The sequence below is a fragment of the Elephantulus edwardii genome, unplaced genomic scaffold (assembly GCF_000299155.1).
Source record: "Elephantulus edwardii isolate Elephantulus edwardi_28Jun2011 unplaced genomic scaffold, EleEdw1.0 scaffold00033, whole genome shotgun sequence".
Taxonomy (NCBI): Eukaryota; Metazoa; Chordata; class Mammalia; order Macroscelidea; family Macroscelididae; genus Elephantulus; species Elephantulus edwardii.
The window spans coordinates 21,169,799-21,195,199 of record NW_006399783.1 but is presented as its reverse complement, the minus strand read 5'-3'; the positions used below and the strand labels follow the sequence as shown (position 1 = coordinate 21,195,199).

At 42.0% G+C, this 25,401-nt stretch overlaps 1 pseudogene; it reads right to left on the bottom strand.

The window, feature by feature from the left end:
- LOC102854232 overlaps positions 1-18,748 on the bottom strand; it is a 58,512-nt pseudogene extending 39,764 nt beyond the window's left edge.
- Between the last annotated feature and the right edge of the window lie 6,653 nt (positions 18,749-25,401).

Here is a 25,401-nt window from a genome sequence, read left to right as displayed (position 1 = left end):
GCGAGTGGGACCTTAAAAACTCGTAAGATGTTATTTAAAGGGCAACTATTAGTTTCTCTTGGTCTGGAAAAAAGAGGGAAGAAATGAAAGACTCAAGGAAACAATTAGTCTAAGGGACTAATGGATCATTCGAACATCAGCCTCCACAACCCTAAGACTAGGCGAGCTAGGTGATGCCTGGCTTCCACTGACAGACCTATCTGAAAGGACCTAAAATAGGAGGTCTGGACAGAGTTGGAAAAAAATGTAGGACAAATACCAATTCATTTAAAAAAAAAAAGACCAGAATTACTGGTCTGGTGAGAGACTGGTGGAACCCTGAGGCTATGGTCCTTAGACACTATTGAAACCTGGAACTGAACTACTGAACTGACTCTTGTGGTGACCTTTCAGCCAAACAGTTGTTGCTGTGAGCCCCTGAGTTGGCTCCAACCCGAGCAACCCACGAGCAACAGAATGAGATCCTGTCTGACCGTGTGCCGTGCTCACACCCATTGTTGCAGTCACTGTGCCAATCCAGCCTCCTTGAGGGTCTTTCTCACCTTCACTGATCCTCTGCTTTACCAAGCATGATGTTCTTTTACAATGAAGTGGAGTTAAAACAACTTCTTTCCTAATCCATTGGTTTTGACCTTCTCCATGTGGCTAGGTGGGAACATGTGGATAGGGCATGTAGACACTATTGAGAGGACTGACCAGTTTTATCATATTGCTAGGCTTATATTGAGTAGGTTTAGAGGTAGAAGATGGGCATCTCTCTACCAGCAAAAAAGAAGAAAAGGCAGCACACTTGCTTCGAGACCAGAGATTTCTGTGCCAGTCTGACTGGGATCTAGACAAGAGCAGCTGCAGAAGCAGGGGAAATCCAGAGACGAAAGTGAGACAGGGTTGACCTGGGACTGACTGATACCCTGCAGCTCCAGAGCCCAAGGCTCCTACCAGAGGACTTGGTGTGAAATATCAAAATTGATAGGACTAAGAAAGTGTTGTAATGTTTCCCTAAAGCCACAAAGCTTAAGGTCAAAAGACTATGAGCATGCTTGAGAAACTGTCTTGACCGAAGAGTTGCTTCTTGTGTTCAACCTGAATTATAACCTATTACCTCCCCTAAACCCGCTCATTGCTGTTGAGTCAGAACTGACCCATAGCTGACCCCCTAGTGGATTTTTGGAGGCTGTAAATCACATGTGGAGAGATTGTCCATCTTTGCCTTGAAGAGCTCCCCTAATGAGACCCATAATTGGGAGTATGGTTCTATGTGACCATTTCAATGAATGAGCAGAGCAATGAGAACACTAAGAGAGACAGTTGATTTTAGAACTATTAGAATAGGTTTAGGGAGTGTATGGGCAGATTTGATCTCATGGGAATATATTTTTTGTTGTGAAGGGGACCCTTTCCCCTTGTGGAGTTAGTGGAAGTCAGAGACCCCTGATAACATGCCCAAAGCATGTGAGATGAAGTCTCATAATATTTTTTCTAAGGAGTAAGTAGTTTGGCTCTATTTCTTCAGATTTATTAGTTCTTCTGGTAATCCATGGTGTATTCAATATTCTTTGCCAACACAATTCAAAGGCCTTATTTTCCCTTTGATCCTCATTATTTATTGTCCAACTTTCACATCCATTTGAAGCAATAGAAAATCCTGACAGCTTGGGTCAGACACACCTTAGTCTTTAAACTGACATTCTTGCTCTTTAGCACTTTAAAGAGGTTCTTGACATTAACAAATCTCTCAGGGAGCTCTGGTGGCCTAATGGTAAGAAGTTGCACTGCAATCTCGAAGGCACATGGTTCAAATCCACCAGATGCTCTGCTGGAGAAGGAGGGGCAATCTCCTCCTGTGCCAGTTGGATTGATTCGATAAAACACAACAACAACAACACATGCAAGCTAAGAACCTTTAAATCCAATAGGCTGTTTGATTTCTTGACTGCTGTTTCCTGGAATAATGATTGTGGATCTAATTAAAATTGAATTCTTAACAACTTCAATATTTCCTTCATTTATCATGATGTTTATTGATTCAGTGTGAGAATTTTTATTTTTTTTGTATTGAGGTACACTCCATAATGAAGTCTATAATCTTTGAGCTCAAAGATTACACAGATTTGAAAAAATAGAATTCTATAAAGTAAATAACACTGGTGAGAAATGAATTATTTTGAACAATCAACAATATTAGTTCAAAGGGCAGTATCGTACCACAAATAGAGCTCAGAAGGCAAGAAGGGGCGGGAAAGGACAAACGGAAACAGGGATCTCAGGAAGGGATTGGGAAGAGTGCTGCTACATTAAGGGGATTACAACTAAAGTCATGAAACAAATTAAGTTTAAATTTGCTCTATAAACTTTTACTTAAACAACAACAACAAAATAAAAGGCAAACAAAAAATGAACTTAATTATAAATATTATCTTGATATACATGTCCACATAGTTAAGAAGATAAATAATTTTGAATATTTTATTAAAGAAAAAAAGTAATTGTCCAGAAATCCTGGCTTTTGCTTGTTTTTAGGTGCCATCGAGTCAAATACAATTCATAGCACAGATAATTGAACAAGTCTACACTAAGGGATCTCTCCAAATTACGAGAAGCAATTATTGTCAGTTTGAAGACTGTGTGCTTGATTCAGGCCACAGTCTTTTCAATCACTTGCTATGTATCTGAAGGATGGGAATGAATAGGACTGATAGAAGAATTGATGTCTGTGAGTTGTGGTGCTAGAGAAGAGTACTGAATATCCCATGAGTTGCCAAAAGAAGTAACAGATATGTCTTGGAGAAAGTGCTGACAGAATGCTCCTTGGAGATGACAAGGCTTCATTTCATATACATTGGACATATTGCTATCCTATTCCTTGGAGAGGGACATCACGATTGGAAAGGTGGAGGGTCACTGAGAGATATAGGAAGATCTTCAGTAAGATAGAGTGACACATAGACTGCAACAAGGGCTTACATGTGTGAGAGATAATGAGAATGGCACAGGATAGGACAGAGCTCAGATCTGTTCATAGGGTCACTATGAGTCATACTCGACTCACTGGCACGTAACAACAACACTTGATTGTTTGAATTATGGGAGAGTCTTAAAGTATTAGAGAGTAATGAAAGACCGTAGTCTTAGAGGTTCCACCAGTCTCCATTAGACCAACAAGCCTGGTCTTTTATAATATATTTTTTGGTTGTTTTTTACTTTTTGTGGATTTTTAATTCCAGTTTTGTTCCACATTTTTATCCCACCCTATCATGGACCTTTAATTATGTTCCGTTTCAGAACAATCAGCACCTAGTTCTTCTGGTCTGAGGGTCTGGAGACTAAAGTTCTTCATGATTTGCCTGACTCTAATGACTTTGCCCTCACCACCATTCTTGGGTGTCAAATTGTCCCATAGAGATCCCAGGTTATAATCTTTATGGAGTAGATTGCAGGTCATTTCTTATGTGGAGTGGCTGGTGGGTTGGAAACACCAAAACTTCTGTTAGTAACTGAGCGCTTAGCCATTGCACCAACAAAACTCCCTTTCTAAATAGAAATGCAGCTTAGTAACACTCAGTACTTACAGCGCAAGTGGTGCTGTGAAAATATTCCACTGAATTCACTGAGTGGAGCACGCCCTCTACTGGACTGTCTTTGCCATGAGCTTGCCGCTATCTTGTCATAACGTGTTTGTTGAATTACAAATTACAATTCTTCTAACACCAAAGTTGAGTGCTCCTCCTTTCCTTCAGATTTTTCTGGAAGCTATAGCTGCAATCAGAGTCTGTTTTCCTCATGATTCAAAGTTAGAAGGCAATAGAAACAGCAGAGTTTGCATAATCAAGACGGACGGGGTTTGAGCCCTGATGTTGACGATTAAATATTGAAACTTCTGGATGCGGGAGAGTTTTGACTGCATCATATGCAGAAAGTCAAAAGGTAGCTCTCAGTATGGTGATGAAGATGAAGTCAAATATAGGCATATCTCATTTTATTGTGCTTTGCAGGTTTTTTGTTAAGTGTATCAAGTCACTCTGAACCCTGCCCTATCCTGAGCTAGTCTCACTGACTCTGACATACTTATTTTCATTACCTCAGTTACTGTTAATCCATCTCATCTAGGGTCTTCTTCTCCTGAGCTTTCCCGCCACCCTTCCAGGCATGATGTCCTTCTTCAAGGATTGGTCCCTCCTGGTCATGTGCCCAAAATATGTGACATAGCTTCAAAATCCTAACCTCCAAGGAGAAACTTGGTTTCACCCTCTCCAGGACAGACCTGATTGTTCTCCTGGTGGTCCGTGGTATGTTCAATATTCTTCTCCAGCACTACAACTCAAAAGTATCAATTATTTTTCTGTCATTGTTCAGCCCTCTGATGCACAGCAAGTAATTGCAAAGATTATGGCCTCAATCAGGTGCACCTTAGTTTCTAGATTGACATAATTGTGTGTCACAATCAATCCCACGCATTATAATTTATAAAGTTAATCACCATTATACCTTGCATTACTCTGTCTTTTCAGGTCCCCACCAGTTGCTTCCCATTACCCTCACTATCTCCCAACTGTGCAAGCCTGTGGTTTTGCCTCTACTCATCCTCACCCCTCCACTCCAATCCCTTTCTCCATTGGGTCCCCATACATGTTTTACTAGTTATCCTTCTATTTTTACAATCATGGTCATGTGCAGTATTTGTCTTAATGAGGCCGAGTTAGTTTATTCAGCATAATGTTCTCCAATCCCTCCCAAGGTATGTAGTCTTTTTCAAAATTGTAGCTCCTGCTCCAGCATCACCTCATAGGGTCCCCACCCCTCATGTTGCCAAATCCATCTAAACCTTTCCATCTATACAGATAGAAAACAGGGTATTGCTGTTAGCATCTTGGCTCAGCCCCTTGGGCCCATGTTTATCCCCATTGCATAACTTTCTAAGCAGCTCAATGTCATCACCCAGGGGTGACAACTCTGCTTGCGATCTCCTGGCTGCAACAGCTCTCCTCACTAAAGAGGTGCTTTAACTCACTCTGAGAAGCCCTCTGCAAGTCTTCTCTAGCCATAGTCTTTGAGACATGCTTTCTCACAGCTTCCTGTCTTTACTTCTTCCTGGGTGGATACAGAAGCTCCATCTACTTTTTCTCGAGAACCCTGATATTAGCCTCTCTCAATTACCATTCCTCAAACTGGCTGCCCTATAACTTATTATGACCATAGCTGCCCTGAAGTCCTTAGAGATATGGGCTCTTAAAATTTAACAGAACAGCAAACATCAAATGCTGGTGAGGTAGGTTTGGAGAAACTGAAACCCTTATTCACCATTGGTGGGAATGTAAAATGGTGCAACCACTATGGAAGGCTGTATGGCATTTTCTCAAAAAGTTGCAAATAGAAACACCATTTGACCCAGCAATTCCACTACTGGGAATTTACCCTAAAGAAACCATAACCACCACCCAAGCAGATATATGCACACCCATGTTTATTGCGGCTTTGTTCGCAATAGCAAAGAGCTGGAAACAACCCAAGTGCCCAACAACAAACGAATGGCTAGAGAAGCTCTGGTATATTCACACAATGTAATACTATGCAGCATTGAAAAGGAACTCATGAAATATTATGGAAAATGGATGACCTTTGAGGACATTATGCTGAGTGAAATATCTCAGTCACAAAAGGAAAAATATTGCATAGAGCCAGTGTTGTAAAACAGGACTGACATCGGGGTTGAGGGAAGACAGAGAAGGATGCGAGGAATGATGTATACTGCATTGAAACAGGTGAGGGAGAGAACTGTTTAGAAAGAATATATGATTGGTATTATTGTCATGACAGGAGTCCAGAATGAAGGCTGCACATTGGAATGGACTTGGGGGGGGGAGGGATTGCAGGACAATGAATGAGTTTTTCTTTTACTTTTCAAGGAGAAGAGTGAATTGGGGGGGGCAAGGAGAAAAGTGCAACAATGAATGACTGAAAACCCTAAGTCTCTGTAAACTTTCATTGAAATAAATTAATTATTTTTTTAAAAAAGATATGGGCTGTTTACTTCCCTCACTATCTGACCAACCCATTCCTAATCCAGACCATACTCTGTTGACAGCAACTCTTGTACCACTTCTAAAGGTTACCATTAGGCAGCCTATCCTGTAGTTTCCATAAATTGAATGTGGAAAGCAGCATCGAGTTCATCATCCTTTATAAGCCCCTTCGAGCTGATGTATGGTTGACTGTTCCTGCTCAGTCATAACCTACCCACTGAACCCCTCTTTCAGCATTATGCCTTCCTTATCTCTCCATCCTTAGACAATTACTCTGGGAACACACAGACTGCTGCACACCTAGACCCTCATCTGAAAGTCTAGACCAGACAGCTAGAGTCACCCCAGGAGACGCTGTCCTCATCAAATGGCGTGCACCCAAACCTGTTCAACCACACTAAGATAGACCTTACACAGTCATCCTAGCTATCTCCACAGTGGTTAAGGTCATAGGTAAACCCCATTAGCACCACCTTTCCCAGGTCAAACACTCTTTTCACTGAGAAATGGTGGGGCCCACTACTCTTCACCTCACTCAGATCCCAAACCCTTCATAAGTAGCTCTTCATATTAATTGCTCCCTGCCTTTTTAAATTCTTCACAGGATAAAAAAATGACCAACAGTGAACCAGCTGCTATGACATCCATATTCTTCCCTGGCTACTGATCCTGGGCCAACCCCAATCCAGCCTCTGAGCCCCAGATCTTTGCCCCTGTTCAGCAGGAAGTAGCTAGAACAAAGATGTTGTTGTTGTTGTTATGTGCCGTCGAGTTGTGACTCATAGCGACCCTATGTACAACAGCCCTAAACCCTGCTCTATCCTGTGCCAATCGCATTGCCTGTGACACACCCATCCCGATTACCCCAGTCACTAAATCAATCCACCTCATAGAGGGTCTTCCCCTCCTGTGCTGTCCCTCCATCCTACCAAGCATGATGTCCCTCTCCAAGAACAAAGATACATCTCCTTTTTTTTTTCACCAAAGAGGCTGGAATGTCAGGCCCAGACCAAGGTCAAAGGGGAGAATAAAGGATTCAAAGAATATGGTGTGTCAACAAAGGGAGTGTATGGCCTCTAGCCACAGTGGAATGTCACTTCCTTCCCTTCCAAAGACCCTACTATAAAAACCCTCCCCAAAACTTCATAAGGGCGACTTCCTTGTTCTCCATTTTGAGACCAAGGAACCTCGCCTTGGAACTCCCTTAATAAAGCTTCTTGGAGTCAGGGGGAATAAAGCTGCTTTAAGCTTACAAAACAAGAAAAGAAATTGTTGCTCCTGAGTGCTGCATGAGTGTTACTGCGTGTATAGTGTTCCACTGTGTGAATGTACCACAATTTCTCAACTCATTTGGTTGTGGTTGGGTATTGGGATGTTTCCATGTTGTGATGGTGAGTAATGCTGCTATGAATACTAGTGTGCAGAATTCCATTTGTGCCTGAGTTCTAATTTACTTGGGGTATATTCCTAGTAGTGGAGTAGCTGGGTCATGCGAGCCTTATCAAAGAGCTTGTCAGAATTCAGGATCTCAGGCCTTGTTTCAACACCTACTGTTTCAAAATCAGCCTTCTAAGGAAATCTTCAATTGATTCATAAGCATGTTGAAGTTTGAGAATCACAGTGGGAGAAACTTAACAAAATTCACCTCAAGACTTATTATCTAATTTAAAGGCACATATTTACCCTTACTCTAATGGCTAAGTAGCTAAGTCTTTGATGATACCAAAGTAAAAACAAATTCACTTTTAAGACTAGAGTGGATTTTAGTCTGCATTCTCATTACAGAGAAAAGTTCAGCCTGTTAAAACCTGAAGATGCTCATTCAGCAGTTTAGAAGTTCAGTGCTTTAGTCTGAAATGAAAGGTCTAATCTTTGAACCTACTAGTTGTTCCATGGGAGAAATATGTGCCGGTCTATTCTGTTCATAAAGAATAAAGCCGTGGAAATGCTATGGGACAGCTAAGAATTGGAATCAACTTGAAGGAAGCTTCAAGTTTGCATCTTTTTTGCTGTTGTTGTTGTTTTGGTTATGTTTTTAGTAGAATATGTCTTTCTGAGCCTATGAATATAACTTAGTGTATTTTTTTTACTTTTTAAAAATTTTGCTTTATACTGGTTTTCATATAAAGTTTGTATACATTGTTTTTCACACAGGATCTTTCCCCTTTCCTTTCTCCATTCCTCCACCCATCAAATTGTGTAACCCGATGGTTAAGCTCTCCTACCTGTCCTTGGATCCTCGTACTCATTCTACAATAATGGTCATTTTACAATCCCACCAACAATGTATAAGAGTTCCTACCTCACCACATCATCTCCAACATTTATTACTTGCTGCCCTGCTAAAGTTTGCCACTGTTAACTGGGGTGAGATGGGTGACTAGGGTATTTCATTGTGGTTTTGATTTTCATCTCTCTTATTGCCAGTGATTTAGAGCATTTCTTCATGTGTCTGTTGGCCATCCAAATGCCTTCCTCTGTGAAAAATCTTTCTACATCTTTTGCCCATTTTGGAATTGGATTATAAATCTTTTTCTTCTGGAGGCTCTGATGGATTCTGTAAACTTTCATTATGAGACCCTTGTCTGCAGTAGGTTTTCTTTTCACCCTGTTGGAAAAAGTTTTTAATGAGCACAGAGATTTAATCTTTAGAAGACCTCACTCATTTATCCTCTCCAGATTGTGCATTTCTGGCTGAATTTGGCAGTCCCTTTATACCATAGACTAGGCCTTCTAAGTTTGGTCCCAGTTTGTCTCTTTTTAAAAAAAAAATTTATTTTTTATTATTTTGTGTGTGTACCGTCAAGTCGGATCTGACTGGTACAGGAGGAGATTTCCCCTCCTTCTCCAGCAGAACATCTGGTGGATTTGAACCACACACCTCTGGGATTGCAGTATAGCTTCTTGTCACTAGGCCACCAGAGCTCCCTTAGGTCCCAGTTTGTCTCTTTTTTAAAAAAAATTTAAATTTATTATTAATTTCAGTAAAAATTTACAGAGACTTTGGATTTCCATTGTTGCACTTTTCTCCCTTCCCCCCCGCCCCAGTATACTACCCTCTTGGAAAAGTAAAACAAAAATTCTTTCATTGTTTTATAATCCCTCATCCCAGGTCTACTCCACTATGCAGCCTTCTCTCTGGACTCCTGTCATGACAAAAATACCTAATCACATTTCCCTTTTAAACAGTTTTCTCCCTCATCTGTTTCAATGCAGTATACATTATTGAACCCATCTTTCTCAGTCTCTCCCAAACCCCGATGTCAGTCCTGTTTTACAAGAGTGACACAATGCAGTATTTGTCCTTTTGTGACTGAGATACTTCACTCAGCATAATGTCCTCCAGAGTCACCCATTTTGAATAATATTGCATGAGTTACTTGTTTTTCAATGCAGCATAGAATTCCATCGTGTGAATATACCGCAGCTTCTCTATCTATTCGTTTGTTGATGGGCACTTAGGTTGTTTCCAACTGCTTGCTCTTGTGAACAAAGCCGCAATAAACATGGGTGTGCATAATCTGCTTGGATGTCAGTTATGGTCTCTTTGGGGTATATTCCAACTAGTGGAATTGCTGGGTGAAATGGTATCTCTATTTGCAACTTTTTGAGAAAGCACCACACCGCCTTCCACAGTGGTTTCACAATTTTACACTCCCACCAAACAGTGAATAAGGGTTCTGGTTTCTCCACAACCTCACCAGCATTTGTTGCTTGCTGTTCTGTTAAATTTTGCTATTTTGACTGGGGTGAGATGGTAACTCATAGTTGTTTTGATTTGCATCTCTCTTAGAACTAGGGATTTTGAACATTTCTTCATGTGCTTGTTGGCCATCTGAATGTCTTCTTCAGTGAAGTGTCTGTTCATATCCTGTGCCCATTTTTCTATTGGATTATTTACCTTTATCTTGTTGTGGTGCCAGTTTGTCTCTTATGAACTTCATGGTTTTGGGTTTAACGCCCAGGTCTCTGATCCACCTTGCGTTGATTTTTGTGTATGGCATGAGATGTGGATCCTTTTTTCTGCTTTCTGTAGGTAGCAGACCAGTCTTGACAGCACTATTTGTAGAAGAGGTTGTCATTTCTTCATTTGATAGGTTTTATTTCCTTGTCAAATATCAGTTGACCATAGATAGAGAGGTCCATTTCTGGGTTCTTGATTCTGTTCTTTTGGTCTGTGTGCCTGTCATTTACCAGTACCATGCTGTTTTGTTTACTGCCACTGTGTAGTAGGTTTTGAGGCAAAGGAGGGCTATGCCTCCCACTTCATTTTTGTTTTTCAGAAGTGTTTTGCTTTTATTGGGATTGCGTTAAACATGTAGATTGCTTTGGTAGGATTGTTATTTTCACACTATTGAGTCTTCCTATCCATAAACAGAACTTTTGTATGTGCTTAAAACTCACTGCCAGATCAGACTCATAGGTGACCCTCTCCTGGGGTTTTGAGGCTATAAATTGCAACAGGAGGAGAGTGTCCATCTTTTTCCTGAGGAGCCGCTGGCAAATTAGGACTGCTGAAGACATGAAGTCTTTGGGTCAGCAACACCATTCACTACAGATTGCACCACTGAAGCTAGGAAAAGAAAATCTGGGTGATTCACCTGATGTTGTGCTGTCCTGAGGAAGAGCAGTTCGGTGGCTTTTCACAGTGTCTCAATGCATCACTGTGATAATCGTACAGAAACAAACAACATAAAAAACAAACCAGCTGTGGTTGGGTCAAGTCCAACTCATGACAGTTCTATGTGTGTCAGGGTAGGTAGAGTAGTGCTTCCGGGGGCTGATTTTTCACAAGCAAATCACCAGGCCTTTCTTCTTACGTGCTTCAGGGTGCATTCAAACCATCAATGTTTTAGTGGGCAAGCACTTCATCATTTGTGCCACCTCAGGACTCAATATAACCATATAAGGAAGGCCGCATTTGTGGTGGACAAAGACCCCCAAAGGCCCAGCTATTCAGTGAGTGGCTAGGGTGACTCCGTGAGCCAGGGCACAGCTGTGTGGGTTCCCCAGGCCAGCCAGCTCCAAATATTGCGTTCTCTTCCTGGCGGATGTTAGTAGATTTGCAGCACAATGAGGTCTCACTCTCCCAATTTTCCTGGAGTGGCAGGGGGTCACTATGAATTGGAATCACCTGGTCAACAACAGTTTTGGCTTGTGTTTAGTTCTCTCCACCTGCACCTCACAGCCCTGAGTCCCACAGTGGCATTCTTGACAGCTAGATGACAGAGCAGGCCCTGGGTGCACGCAGTGTGTGCACAGTTCCCAAGTGGGTGACAGAAGGTTCCAGTTCAGAGCCTTCTCTCATTAGCTCATTAGCAGCAACTCTGCACCAGGATGTGGAGGATGGCCACTCTCCCAGCCAGTGAGCAAACCTTGTGGTGGTAACTGAATCCCAGAGCCTCATTCATGTGGGATGTGATTCAAAACACCTGCCTTTAAGTTGGCAGTGGAGCTCTTACCCATTAGGCCACCAGAGCTCCCTTCTGTTTTAAAGACTGGTTTAGTTAGTGTTTAGCTAGATAGCTAGTTAACTGCTGTCAAGTCATGTCTGACTCACGGTGACCATTGCCCAGCCAGACACCATCTTCATAATCACCCACATGATCCATCACTCAATGCCATTAGTCACTTCACTGAGGGACTCCTTTGGCCTCACTACCCTCGCACTGTGCCAAACACTATCTGAAATGCTCAACACAAACTACTTGGACAATATCCTGATTTTTGATCCATAAGATTGGCTAAGTTTTAGTAGCAGATTGCCAGGCATTTCTTCCTGGTATATCTAACCTAGATCTACTGAAACATGTCCACAGTGGGTGACCCTGCTGGTATTTGAAATACTGGTGGCTTAGCTTCCAGCATCACAGTTATATATTAGCCATCATAGCACAACAAACCGCCAGGTGGCTGATTTAGTGTTTAACACTTTCCCATCAGGGAAATCTGGTGGCACAGTCTGTATTGCCTTGAGTTGCTGATGCAAAGGTTGCTTGCCTTGAGTGAGTAGACGCCATCGCTCTTCCCGTTGCTATTTACAGCCTCAGAAACCCAATGGAGGGTCACTATGAGTCAGAACTGCAAGGTTTCGGATCGAAGCCAAGAACCACACTGAGGTAGAAATATTTCTCAGAGTTTATTGCATGCTGGGCTACTCAGCGAGGGAGGTAGCCCTGGGGATTGGGCTCAGGGGGCTTATAGGGGGTCATTGCAGGGCTCATTGGTGCATAAAGTTCCTGGTCTTGGGAAAATGGTTCTGGAGAGTATCCGGGCATAGGATTTCTGAGTTCTGGTCTCAGAAAAATGTCCTGACATAAGGTTTTCTGAGTTCTGGTTTTGGTGAATGTCCTGACATAGGATTTTCTGAGTTATGGTTTCAGAAAATGTCGTGACATAGGATTTTCTGGTTTTAGAAAATGTCGTGACATAGGATTTTCTGAGTTCTGGTTTTGGAAAATATCCTGACATAGGATTTTTTGAGTTGAGCTTCAACCTCCATTTTTATTTTTAGCCTAACAAGAACCAACTTGACGACAGTGAATGAGTGAGACTTGCCAGTCACAGAACCAAACAAACACCTTACAGGTATCGTAAACTTGGCAGTTACTCTGATTTTACAAGTGGGAAGGAGAATCTAGATTAACAGCTAAAGGCTGATGTCTATGAGGTGAATATCAGTCCACATAAACTTTTCATCAGTTCCGACATCAATCGTCCCTCCTTCAGCACTTTCTGAGAGGACGTATAGACTCCATTTTGTGCCCAGCCTCTATCTTAAGCCTGACCTAGTTGGCCATAAAAGTTCTTTGCCCTAGAGGCAGCCAATTAGGAGAGAAAGCAACCACAAGATAACCACAGGAATATATGAGGGGCTTATCTCAAGGTTAGCCATCTGTGTGCCTGATGTTTAAGTATGTAACACAAGGGCATGCATACATGACACAGGAAGAGTGTGTAGGCAACACAGGAAAGGTGTGTACGTGACCAGGAAAGGGAGGAGGTGGGCTGACTGGCATAGGCACAAGCCAATCACAAACCCACCCATGTAACTGCTCCCCTCACCCACCAATCGTGTTCCCAATTACCTCATCCTGGTAAGCCCGCCCTACCTTAACCCATAAAAGGTTTGTGACCCTGTACCCTGGGTGGCCATTTTCTACTGAATGGTGCGCTCTGTATGTATGCTGGAGTTTGTTCTGCAGAATAACTCACTCTTGCCATTTGCATACGTGAGTCAGTGGTCTTTTGGGTGGTGATTTACGGACCTAACACTTTGCACTCTGCTGAGCTCTCATTTGTAGCAGTGGCCACACAGAACTTACAGATTGTACTCACTGTTGTGGGGTTTATTAGGAAAGTAATAGGCAACAATTCAGAGTAAAAAAAAAATAACTCATACTGTGTTTTCCTTCACATAGGTGGGCCTCCTTCTGGCTCTGTTTCTCCCCCCTCAGCAGTTCAGGTCTCTTGGGCCAGCTGGACCTCAGTCCTGCTTGAGAACGAGTTACAAAGGTCACTAGCTCCAGTGACCATTTTCCAGATGCACCCCACTCTGCCACAAACCTTCTGCCTGAATGCAATCGTCTTTCTCTCACCTTGGGCGGGGAAGCCCACTCCACCCCTTATCACTGGTCTTTGCTGCTTCTGTTGTTACTGTTTTCCTGCTGCTGTGTCTCGCTATCTCTGGGGTATTATGGCTCCCGAGTCTAAGAGACTTGGACAGGGACTCCAGATTCAAAGGACAGTGTTCATTCTCTCTGGTCCTTCTTGGTTGTAGTCAAGTGACCTCTTGAATGACTCATTTTAAGCCCAGCAGGACAGTGAAACCGACCAGTTCTGTTGTTAGGGTTTTATACACCTTATTACATTGTTCTACCCCGTCCCCCACAGAGGTGCCATACAATTTATTTGCATAGCAGCAAACTGTCTAATCCAGTTGGTAGGCCACAAGCACCTCATTTGCATATTTCTGCTAAAATACAAGACAGCTTTGGAGGCCTAGTTTGAGGGAATGCACTGCTTACTCAAAGAAGGAGCCTCTGATGGTTCAAATACATCAGTGGTTCTGAGGGAAAATATGGGCAGTCTCCTCTTGTGTGATTTATTGCCTCTGAAAATTCACTGGAAGGTCAGTTATGGGTCAATTCCAACTCATAATAATGGGTTAGGTGGGGAAAAGACATCATGTTTATTCATGGGTGGGGAGTTTCAGGAATGGGTCCATAAAAAATGGGTTATGGTAATTGGGTGATAGCATCTGGTCTTTCAAGATGGTTTCCACAGAGAAGCCTTCAGGTCCTGGGATGGTGTGAATGCACGGTGGGTGGTGTCCCTCCGGGCTGAAGTGACTCCTCCACTATGTCAACGTTCAATCCTAGCTGGTGTCTCTGTTCAGGCTCCAGCTACTGGCTTAAACGCTATGTTGGGTTTTAAGAGAGTTAGTCTAAAGAAAACAGGATGTTTAACAAAAAGAGTGAATTAGTCAACAACGGAAGTTGACAGTTACTGAGGATTTCGAGGCAATAACAGGATGTTGGGAGGGGGAGTTCCCTGATCTCCTATCTCAAAACCATTATGTAACCAAGTACCGGGAACCAAGAACCAATCCTGCAAGCTCTTAAATCTGAATGTGTATGTGCCCCATGTGGAGTTTTACCTCCTTGGTAGTCTTGCCTACAATAGTGCTCAGAACCTTATAAACAAAAGTCATGGTCACGGTGGAACCAAATACTTTTGACATCATGCTAGATGGGTTCCCTCATTCTGGACTGATTTGTCTGGTTTGGCCCTGCTTATGATGTAATAAAAGGCTCTCAGTAGACCACATTTTAATTTGGAATGTCTTTCTTTTTTACCCTCTAAACACTCAACACACTCATTGCTGCTGAGTCAGAACTAACTCATAGCTGACAATCTAGTGGAGATGATGATGATGATGATTTTGTGTGTGTGTGTGTTTGTACTGTCAAATCAGATTTGATTGGTACAGTTGCTCCTCCAGAAGAGCAACTGGTGGTTTTGAACTGTGTACCTCTGGGATTACAGTGCAGCTTCTTGCCACTAGGCTACCAGAGCTCCCACTCTAGTGGAGATTTTTTAAAATTTTTTTATTATTATTTTTTAAATTTCATACTGGTTTACTTACAAAGTTTATATACACTGTTTTTCATACCTGATCTAGAAGTGGGCAGAGCATGCAGGGACCCAGTTCCTCCATGCACCATGGAAAAACATGGGATTGTTGAGGGGTCTAGTGGAAGCCTAGCAGTGGAGCTGGCTGGAGGATGCACAGCAAATGGCTGGGACCAGAGACTCCTAGAGTGGTTCAGTGGTCAGATGGGCCCAGTCACCCCATAATCACTTGTTCAAGACCAGAAGGAACGAGAGCTTCCATCCCAAGATCATCATGGCCTCGAGGTCCCTCTCCACCCCCACGAGGTCACCTAAGTGCCATCCTCACCACATTCATGTACGCACCCAGATGACATTTTGGAGAAAGTGCCAAATGTGGGAAATGTCACCATGTCCAGCTGAACAATAGCTTATTTAACTGAAAGAGGCTGTAGGTAAAAAGAAGCTGTTTAGCTGTCCCTACTTCAACATTCAACTTAGAACTCAGAAGAGACTGTTTAAAACCAGAAGAGACTGAAAAGACAAACTAAATTCTAAATAAGTCCTAGTCACCTTATTTGGAACTCAGCAGAAGATGATGTTATCCTTTCATTGTTGGCTGCTAGGGAGTTGGCCCTACCAATGGGAAAAGGCACTGTCCCCTCCAAAGTGCTACACACCAAAGATGTCACTTTAAAGATCAAGATGTACTTGATCTAAGCCATAGTGGTTTTTTTTAAAGATTTAAAGACATTTTTATTGTGATTTTAATGAAAGTTTACAAAAAAGTTGCATTTTCATTCATTTATATGTTGCACCCTTTCCTCCTTACCCTGACTCAGTTCACATTTTTTTAAAAAAATGTTCACTCATTGTTGCATAATTTCCTCCCTCCTCTCTTCCCCAGTCCACTTTGCTATGCACCTCTTTTTCTGGACTGTTGCCATATAAATAATGTCCAATCATACATTCCTTTTAAATAGTTCTTTCATTCTTTTGTTCCAAATGCAGTGTTCATTATTTATCCCCTCTTTTCTTAGTTTCACCCCAAACCCCATGTCAGTCCTGTTTTATAACAGTGTTGTTACGCAGTATTTGTCCTTTTGTGACTGAGATATTTCACTCAGCCTAATGTCCTCCAGGATCACCCATGTTGTATTTTATGAGTTCCTTGTTTTTCAGTGCTGTGTAGTATTCCATTATATGACTATACCATAATTTTTCTATCCATTCATTTGTTGATGAGCATCGTAGTGTTTTCAACTACTTATTTCCCTCCCCCTTCCCCAACTACTTCTTAAATATCTGGAAGTTGAAACGAATAAGGATGACAGAAGAAGAACTTTCTATAATTTTCAGGGGTGGATTTTTGGTTTTGGAGGTTTTTGAAGCAAATGGTTAGCATTTTCTTTCCTTTTTTTGGCTAATATTTTAAATCATAATTATAAAATAGCAGTCAAGACATTTACATATTTCTGAATCTCTTTAAAGGGAAGGCTGATCATTCAGGTCTTCCTGGAACTCCTTTGAATTTCAGCTTCTTGTTTAGACATCCAATCAGGAAACTGCTTTCAATGTTGGGGAAATGTACTTAAGTTTTGCATCTTGCAATTTGCAAACTGATGGGTTAAGCTTAAGCAAAGATCATTAATGTTGGCTAGGAGACTTTTGGGAATGTGAATTATATTTTTTTACACTAACCAAAGTCAGAACGCTCATCAAAGAGGCATTTGTTTGTTCTCCACTTAACTACCTCAGTTTCGGGAGTGTCTCTGCAAACACTAGAGAAAGTCTTTGCCTTGCCTTATGTGAAGACCAATAAGACCCATTTACATATAAATCTAAAGAAAAACCAGGTCAAAGACACTTTATGAAATCTCCAAATGTTGGGACTGGACTTTTTTTTTTTTTTTCATTTTAACAATACATTTGCTTTTTAATGGTACTTTTTTTCCTTCTCTTTTATCAGCAGAAAAGTCTCATTCCTTTTAATGACAAACCACATCCAAGGCCTTAACTTACAAACATAAACCAGAGTAGCCATTTAAAGCATTAGATATTAAGGTAACAAGACATACAAGAGCGGATCTAAGGAAATGCTTTCCCATCTGAACCTTACAAGAAACCCTGCCTGACTCCACAGTGGAGCTCAGCTAGTGCTTGGATAGGGCTGAGGGTATGAGCATTTCTGCAGAATTGAACAACAGCTTTGTTTCACAAATACAGAAGCATTTTAGACCACATTGGTAGGAACATGTCTTCACATTAAAGGAAGAGTGGAAAGGCAAGTTCCTCACAGTGCATTTGGCTGCCTTGCACTGGGCCACGGCTGAGAAGCAGACCTCCCCTTGCTCACGTTCAGTGAATTCTCTGCAGGCCTTGGCAGCATCCTGCAGCAGGGAGTCCTCTGAACTGGTGCCATGGTTCACGGGGAAGGGCATTCGTCCATTGAGTTCATAGAGGTGACCGTCCACGTTGTTAAATGGAATAAAATGAAAGTTTACTTTGTCGTCTACAGGACACTGGCCTTCCTGGGCCACAGCAACGGGAGCTGCCTGGATGGCCTCGTTTTTTTCAAAGCATTTTGCTCTGTCATCAAGAGACAGCTTCTCTGCTTCAGAAAGAAACTGCTTCAGGACAGATTCATTGTCAAACTGCAGTTTGTCCTGATTACTGGCCACTGCATGTATCAGTCCAACGGTCCCAGAGGAGTTCCCAATGGTCTGCTTTGGGACTGACTTCTTGTCCCTTCAGTTCTTCAATCTGCTTTTTCCTGAAATTCTCATGCTGAGCGGTGAGCCTAGCCCAGAGACTCCTCTTCCAGCCCCAGCACGTCCACAAAGCGCAACTCCCAAGCTGGTCAGCACCTCAGGGTTGATCTCCACCGGTGGGACTGGACTTTTGAGTTTAAAGAATTATGCAGATCTCTTCTTTTATTAGGAAAGAGTTGTGGAACTTAGTTTTCACTGCTTGTATTTGAACATTGGATGCAGCCATCAAGATGGATTCATAAGATGTTAACTTGCTAACAGATAGATGTAGAATGAAAATAGCCTTTAGAATGACCACTATTGTAAGCGATACAAACCACATAACAAGCAGGTCGACTTCATGACTTAAAACTACAACAGTAGAGTCTCTGCCAGCTAAGCAGATACTGCTGCTGTTTTTAGCATGGGGGGGGGTGTGTGTGTGTGTAAATGCTTGCTGTTGGGTTCAACTGAAGGCGGCAATAGCTTACTGGACTCTGATAATATCCATAGTTTTGAATTAAAACACTGTAAGCATTCATATGTTGTCTATTTTTTTAAAAAGAAAATCTTAAAGCATGACTTGATGACTTGCAAATCTTAAACTGGGGGTGGTGACGGAGGCTGGCTTAGGTATTGGCTCTGGCTTTGCTGCTGGTAGGAGCGTTTGTCTTGGTTCTGCTTCTTGAGGGAACTTAGGTCCTGGCTCTTGCTCTCTTGGGAACATGAGCTTTTTGTTTTGTCTCTTGCGAGGACTCTGGCTTTGCTTCTCATGAGGGTAGGCATTCTTTCTCTCTCTCCTTCCTCCTCTTCTTGCTCTTGTTACAGGTGGCGCCACACGGCCAGAGACTGAAGCATCCCCATGGCCCACATCTTGGGCAAGTAGGAACTGTGGACCATCACCCTGGTGATGTTCTATTCACCTGGTGATGTTCTATTCACCAGAACCTTCAGCTCGAGAATAGTCTTTGCTCATTTGCTCATGGGAGAGGATTCAGGATCCATGTAGGCCAAACAATAGCATTGGGACCTCAGATACCACAGGATCTGTCAAGGCATCAAAGTCTTTTATCCACGGTGGGAAATCTTCCCATGGCACACCCTACCATCTTTTTCCCTCAAAAGCAAAGTTAACAGCAGAGATGCTCCACTTAACCCATTAGTTGAGTTTCCAGGCCTTTCTTCCTACTCTATCTTCGTCTGGAAACTCTGCTAAAACCTGTCTATCACAGGTGACCCTGTGGTATTTTAAATACTGTTGGCACAACTTCAATCATCATAGCCACATGCAAGCTGCCAAAATATGACAAACTGAAAGTCAGCTGGTGGCTTATTCTTTTAAAGTTGAGGGAAACAGGCTTTGGAGGGGGTGAGTTTCCTAGGACATATGGTGATTGTCAGAGCTGAGGTTTGAACCTGGGACTCTCCAGTTCTGCAGGCTGGCTGTCATTCTCTGGGTCTCTCCAGGTAGCTGGCAGCATGATCCAGAAAAGGAACATTTTCTTTGGCCAGTCTAGAAAAACACCACTGAGAGAGGCACTGTGACTGTCAGAAGCTTGAGAGAAGCCAGCATTAAGCAAAAACAGAAAGAAGAATACATTTCTAGATGGCCTCCCTGACAGTAGAAGTGGAAGCAGCTGCCTTGTCCTGGTGCTGTCTGCTCAGGGGAGGACATCCAGAACAGCCTGGATGGACCTGCTCTTTGGTGCTCTGGAAACCGGCCCACACAGGACAGAAAGTAGTGGGCCATTAACTGACGGCACCCAGTAATTTTCCATCGGGTTATTTGTCTCCCTTTCCCTGCATTCTGAACCTCACTTTCCATCTTCTGACGAGGGTGCAGTAGTTAGTCACTCACACAAAAGCAGAATGGGTAAGGGACTTCCCTGAGATCAGAGTGTCTCCTGGACCATGACCTCTAGGCCACCAGAAGCTGTCTGCTTTCAACACCAGTTGCTGTTGTCCTCACTCCTATTAATGGTGACCCCAAATGTGTCAGTGCAAATCTGTGCTTCACAGTGTGTTCAGGGGCTGACGGTCTGGAAGTAGAGCAAAGGTCTTTTTTCTAAGACAAGTCCCTTGACAGTATCAAACCAGCAACTATGGTTTGCTGCAGAGCATATTAAGTGCACCACCCAGGGACTAGACTGCGGTGACTACGGGCTAATTCAATGAGAGGGAGCAGGGTATCAAAAGAAGTGGCTGGGAGGTGGTTACAGCCATGGACCTACTGGGGGAAAATGCTGTGTCTTTAGGCGCATTTCTATTGAACTTGGAGATTCCTTCACTCGTATCGGAGCCGAGAACAATTTTCAGACTTCTTCTGGTAAAAGCCATTGATTCAAAAAGCAACTGACTGGAAGATGCTCATGAACTGACTTTTTTGGGGGATAATCCCCGCCCCCCCCCCCCCCGCGATTATGAAGCAAAATACCTGCCTGGTAACCAACATTGGTCATTAAGGGGGATTCGGTGGGAAATCTCTGCAGGAGCAATGGCGTAGGGATTTCGGTGACCACAAGGGGGCAGTACAAGCTGGTGGATGAATAATGAGCACTTGCTCAAGGTAAAGTGAGGTAGCACTTCTGGTTTAGTGCTTGGCATTTTGATATTTCCCTTAGATACTCTCTGTCTCAGGGTGTGACTTTTATTTTGTCATTGTTATTGAAAGACGTTTCCTCCTCCTTTTTTTTTAGGGGTCAGGGCAGAAATTATGAGGAAATAAAATTAGCAGTTGTGAGAACAGAGCAGGGAAACACTTCACGGTTCAAAATCAGAAAAGGTGTACATCTCCACATCTGATTTTCAAACTATATGCAGAATATATAACTTAGAAGGCTGGGCTATATGAGGAGGAATGTGGTGTCAGAATTGGAGGAAGATTCATCAACAACCTGTGTTACGTTGATAACACAACCTTGTTTGCTGAAACAGAGGAGGACCTGAAGTGTTTGCTGCAGGTCACAGACTCACTACTGGGCCAATTGGCAGCTTCATGACAGACAGAGAAGAGACTGAAATTGTTAACAACTTTAGCTTGCTTGGTTCCACAATCAACACTCTTCGCACCAGCAGTAAGGAAATAAAAAAATGAATTGCATTGAGAATATCTGCTGTCAGGGTCTCTCCAGAGTACTGTTAAGCAATGATGTCAGTCTAGAGACTAAGGTGCACCTAATCCAGGCCATGGTCTTCGCAGTTACTTGCTTTGCATCAGAGAACTGGACAATGACTAAGGATGATAGAAGAATTGATGCCTTTGAGTTGTGGTGCTGGAGAAGAGTGTTGAATGTATCATGGACTGCCAGGAGAACAAACAGATCTGTCCGCAAGAGGGTGAAACCAGGCTACTCCCTAGAGGCGAGGATTTTGAAGCTCCATCTCATATACTTTGGGCATATGACCAGGAGGGACAGTCCTTGGAGAAGGACATCATGCTTGGAAGAGTGAAGGGACGGTGAAGGAGAGGAAGACCTAGAATAAGATGGATTGATTCAGTGACTAGAGAAATCGGTTTAGGTTTATCAGAGACAATGACATTGACTCAGGATAGGGGAGGCTTCAGAGCTCTTGTACATAGGGTCACTATGAGTAGCAGACAACTTGATGACACATAACAAAAACAACAAAAAGGAGTAATTCTTTTCAATATTGAACTCTCTAGTGGTCTAATGGTAAGAAGCTATGCTGCAATCCTGAAGGCATGTGGTTTGAGCCCAACAGCTGCTCTGTGGGAGAAGGATGGCCAATTTCTTCTGTTTGATTAGCTGTCTCTGAAAACCCACTGGAGGAACAGTCCACGATGCACAACAACAAGGAATAATTCTTCTTATTGTTGAGCAGAGTTGCTCCTTATGGATATTTTTTGCAGAAGATAAAAGAATACAGCCTTTAATATGGATTGCATCTCAACATCTAGAAAACAAAGGTCCTTACCACTGGGCCAACGGCAACATCATGATAGAAGAAGAAAGGACTGAACCTGCCAATGATTTGTCTTACTTGGATCCACAATCAACACCTTTGACCAGCAGTCAGGAGATGAGAAGACTTATTGCTTTGGGAGGTCCTCCGTCAGAGACCTCTCCAGCATACTGAAGGACAGTGACATCAGACTGAAGACTAAGGTGTGCCCAATTCAGGCCAAGGTCTTTTCTATTACTTGCCATATTACTTGAGAGTTAGACGATAAATAAGAATGACAGAAGAAGAATTGATGCATTCGAGTTGTAGTGTTGGAGAAGAGTACTGAATATCATGTGAAATGCCAAAAGAACAAGGATGTCTTGGTAAAGATGAGTGCTCCTTAGAGACAAAGATGGCGGAGCTGCATCTGGTCATTGGTTCCAGAAAGGTTCCTAGTCTTGCAAACCCTGTGGTGCGGTTTCTGTGTGCATAACCTGTTAGGATTTACAACCTTGGAAACATGATGGAAGGTCATTTTGGGTTGGAGTTGACTTGATGGTTATCTGTTTGAGTTGAGTGTTTTCCTTTATCATCTAACACATTAATATCCATCTGTTTCCTATGTGAAGTCTCTTAGAGATGCCAGTGGTTAATGTGCTTGGCTGATTTTCAAAAGATTGAGGTTTGAGTCTGCCCAGAGGCACATTTCAAGAAAAGCCTTGGCAATTTACTTTTGGATAATCAACTAGTGAAAAACCAACGGAGCACTGTTTTGCCCTGAAACACATTGGAACTGACTCAATGGCAACTGGTGAGGCACTCATGAGTCATGTTCTTGAGTTTTAGCTACTTCCTGAAAGGGTTCTGTGTTGATCTATTCTTTTTGGTACAGTGACTACCATGTCTTCTTTCCGCCCTCTCTCAATACTTCTTTATTCATGCAATATTTTATCCATAGTGCATCATCATATTGCATCATCAGTATTGCAACTCGAGTCTTGAATTAGTTCTTAAGTTTTTTTAGCTTGAGAAATGCTGAGCGTGTTCTTCCTTTTTGGTTTTCTAACTCCAATTATTTTGCCATTACAATACTTTGCTTTGTCTTCCCAAGCTGCTCTTTGAAATCTTCAGTTCAGCTTTATTACTTTGCATTTCTTTCCTTTTTTGTCTTGGCCTCTCTACATTCTAGTGCAAGTTTCAGCGTCTCTTCTGACATCGAATTTTGTCTTTCATTTTTTCCCTGTCTTTGTAAAGACATTTGTTTTTTTATGGAGGATGTCCATGATGTCATCTCACAACTCACCTGGTCTTTGATGATTAGCGTTCGATGCATCCAAACTATTTTTTACATCGTTTTTAAATTCAGATGGAATAGATTCAAGGTTGTATTTTAGTTCTCATGTATTTGTTTTAATTTTCTTCAGCTTCAATTTGAACTTGCACTCGAATAACTAATAGTCTGTTCCACCTGGTCTTGTTTTGACTGCTAATATCAAGCTTTTTTCCTATATATTTTCAATCTGAGTCACTCGTAGTTTATCAAGTAAGATCCTGGTATATATTCACTGTTCATGGGTTTTTTTCCCCAAAAAGGTATTTATTTGCAATGAATAAATCATTGATTGTAAAAAATTCTATCATTCAATCTCCAGCCTCATTTCTGTCACTAAGTCTATACTTTCCAACTACCAGTCCTTCTTTGTTTCCAGCTTTTGTATGTGAGTCAGCATTTTTTTCCTTCTTTTAAAAAAAATTTATTTTGGTTTGCTTACAAAGTTCATGTGCGTTGTTTTTCACATTATTCTTCCTTCACACTGTGTTTCATACAATCATTCCCATGCATTATGTTTTATAAAATTAATCGCCATTCAACCTTGCCCATTGTTACCCTGTGTTTTCACCTGGATCCTTCCCATTTCCTTCACTCCCTCCCTCCACCTACTAAACTCTGCAACTCTGTGGTTTCACTCTTAACCATCCTAATGCCTTCACTCCCACCCCTTTGCTCCTTGGGTTCCCATACATGTTTTTACTAGTTATCCTTCTATTTTTACAATAATGGTCTTATGCAGTATTTGTCCTTAAGGTACTGAGTTAGTTCACTAAGCATAATGCTCTCTAGTCTCTCCCAAATTATGAAGTATTTTTTGAAATTGTTGCTCCTGAGTGCTGTGTAGAACATGAACAGGGAACTGTTGGAGATTCAAATTGGACTCAGAAGAGGCCATGCTACAATAATTTTACAGGAGCATAATTAAGTGCTCTGAGATTCTTATTTTTCTCACTGCTATCCGTAATTTGTTATGATCCATATACTCAAATACCTCTGCACAGTCAATAAAACATAAATATCTTTCTAGTATTCTCTGATTTCAGCCAAGATTTATCTGACATCAGCAATGAAATCCCTCATTCCAGTGCTTCTTCTGGGTGTACAACTGAGAAGAGGCTGTCCAAACTGCAGAATCATATGCTGGGTTTTCCAACCTGAAATTATAACCCATTATTTCCCTAATAAGCCCCAAACCCATAAGTATTGCCTGTGCGTTCTATGGGGCTACTAGAGTCAGAAGAAAATAGCACTAGAGCATCAAGAAGCCAAAGCAAAGGTAAGAGATGCTGAAATAAAAGAGGTGAACAGAAGATGTCAAAGGGCAGTACAAAAAGACAAAACAAAGTATTATAATACAATAAACAGAGACCTGGAATTGGAGAATTAAAAGGGAAGAATTCATTTGTCATTTCTGAAAGCTTACATTTGTAATTTCTAAAAGCTGAAAGAACTGAAAAGTAAATTCAAGCCTCAAGTTGTAATATGGAGAGATGCTATGGAAAAAAGCCCTTGAATTATCTAGGAAGCATCAAAAGAAGGTGGAGGGAATAAACAGAATCACTGTACCAAAAGAGAATTCACAGACACAGAAATACTTGGGAAAATACATGATAATAGAAAACTGCCAGGCTGGTTTTAGAAGAGGCGGTGATACTAAGGATATTATGGCTAATGTTAGATGGATCTTGACTGAAAGCAGAGAGTACCAGAGGAATGTTTATCTGTGTTTTATTGACAATGCAAAGGCATTTGGCTGCATGGCTTACAACAAACTATGGCTGACTCTGAGAAGAATGAGAATCCCAGAATACTTGATAGTGCTTGTGTGAAACCTAGGAGGCAGTCATCAGAACAGAGCAAGGAAACACTGTATGGTTAAAAATTGAGAAGGGTGTATGCCAGGAATGTGTCCTATCTCCATATCTTTTCAATCTATATGTGGAACAGATCATCTGGGAAGCTGGGCTCTATGTAGAGAAATGCTGCATGAGGATTGGAGGAAGACTCATCAACAATCTGCATTATGCAGATGACAAAACTTTGCTTGCTGAAACTGAGGAGGACCTGAAGCGCTTGCTACAGAAGGTCAAGGACTGTAGCCTTCAACATGGACTGAAGTTCAACATCAAGAAAACAAAGATTCTTACTACTGGGCCAATTGGCAGCATCATGATAGATGGTGAAGAGATTGAGATTGTTAACAGATTCTGTTTGCTTGACTCCACAATCAACACTCTTGATACCAACAGCCAAGAAATCAAAAGATTGATTACATTAG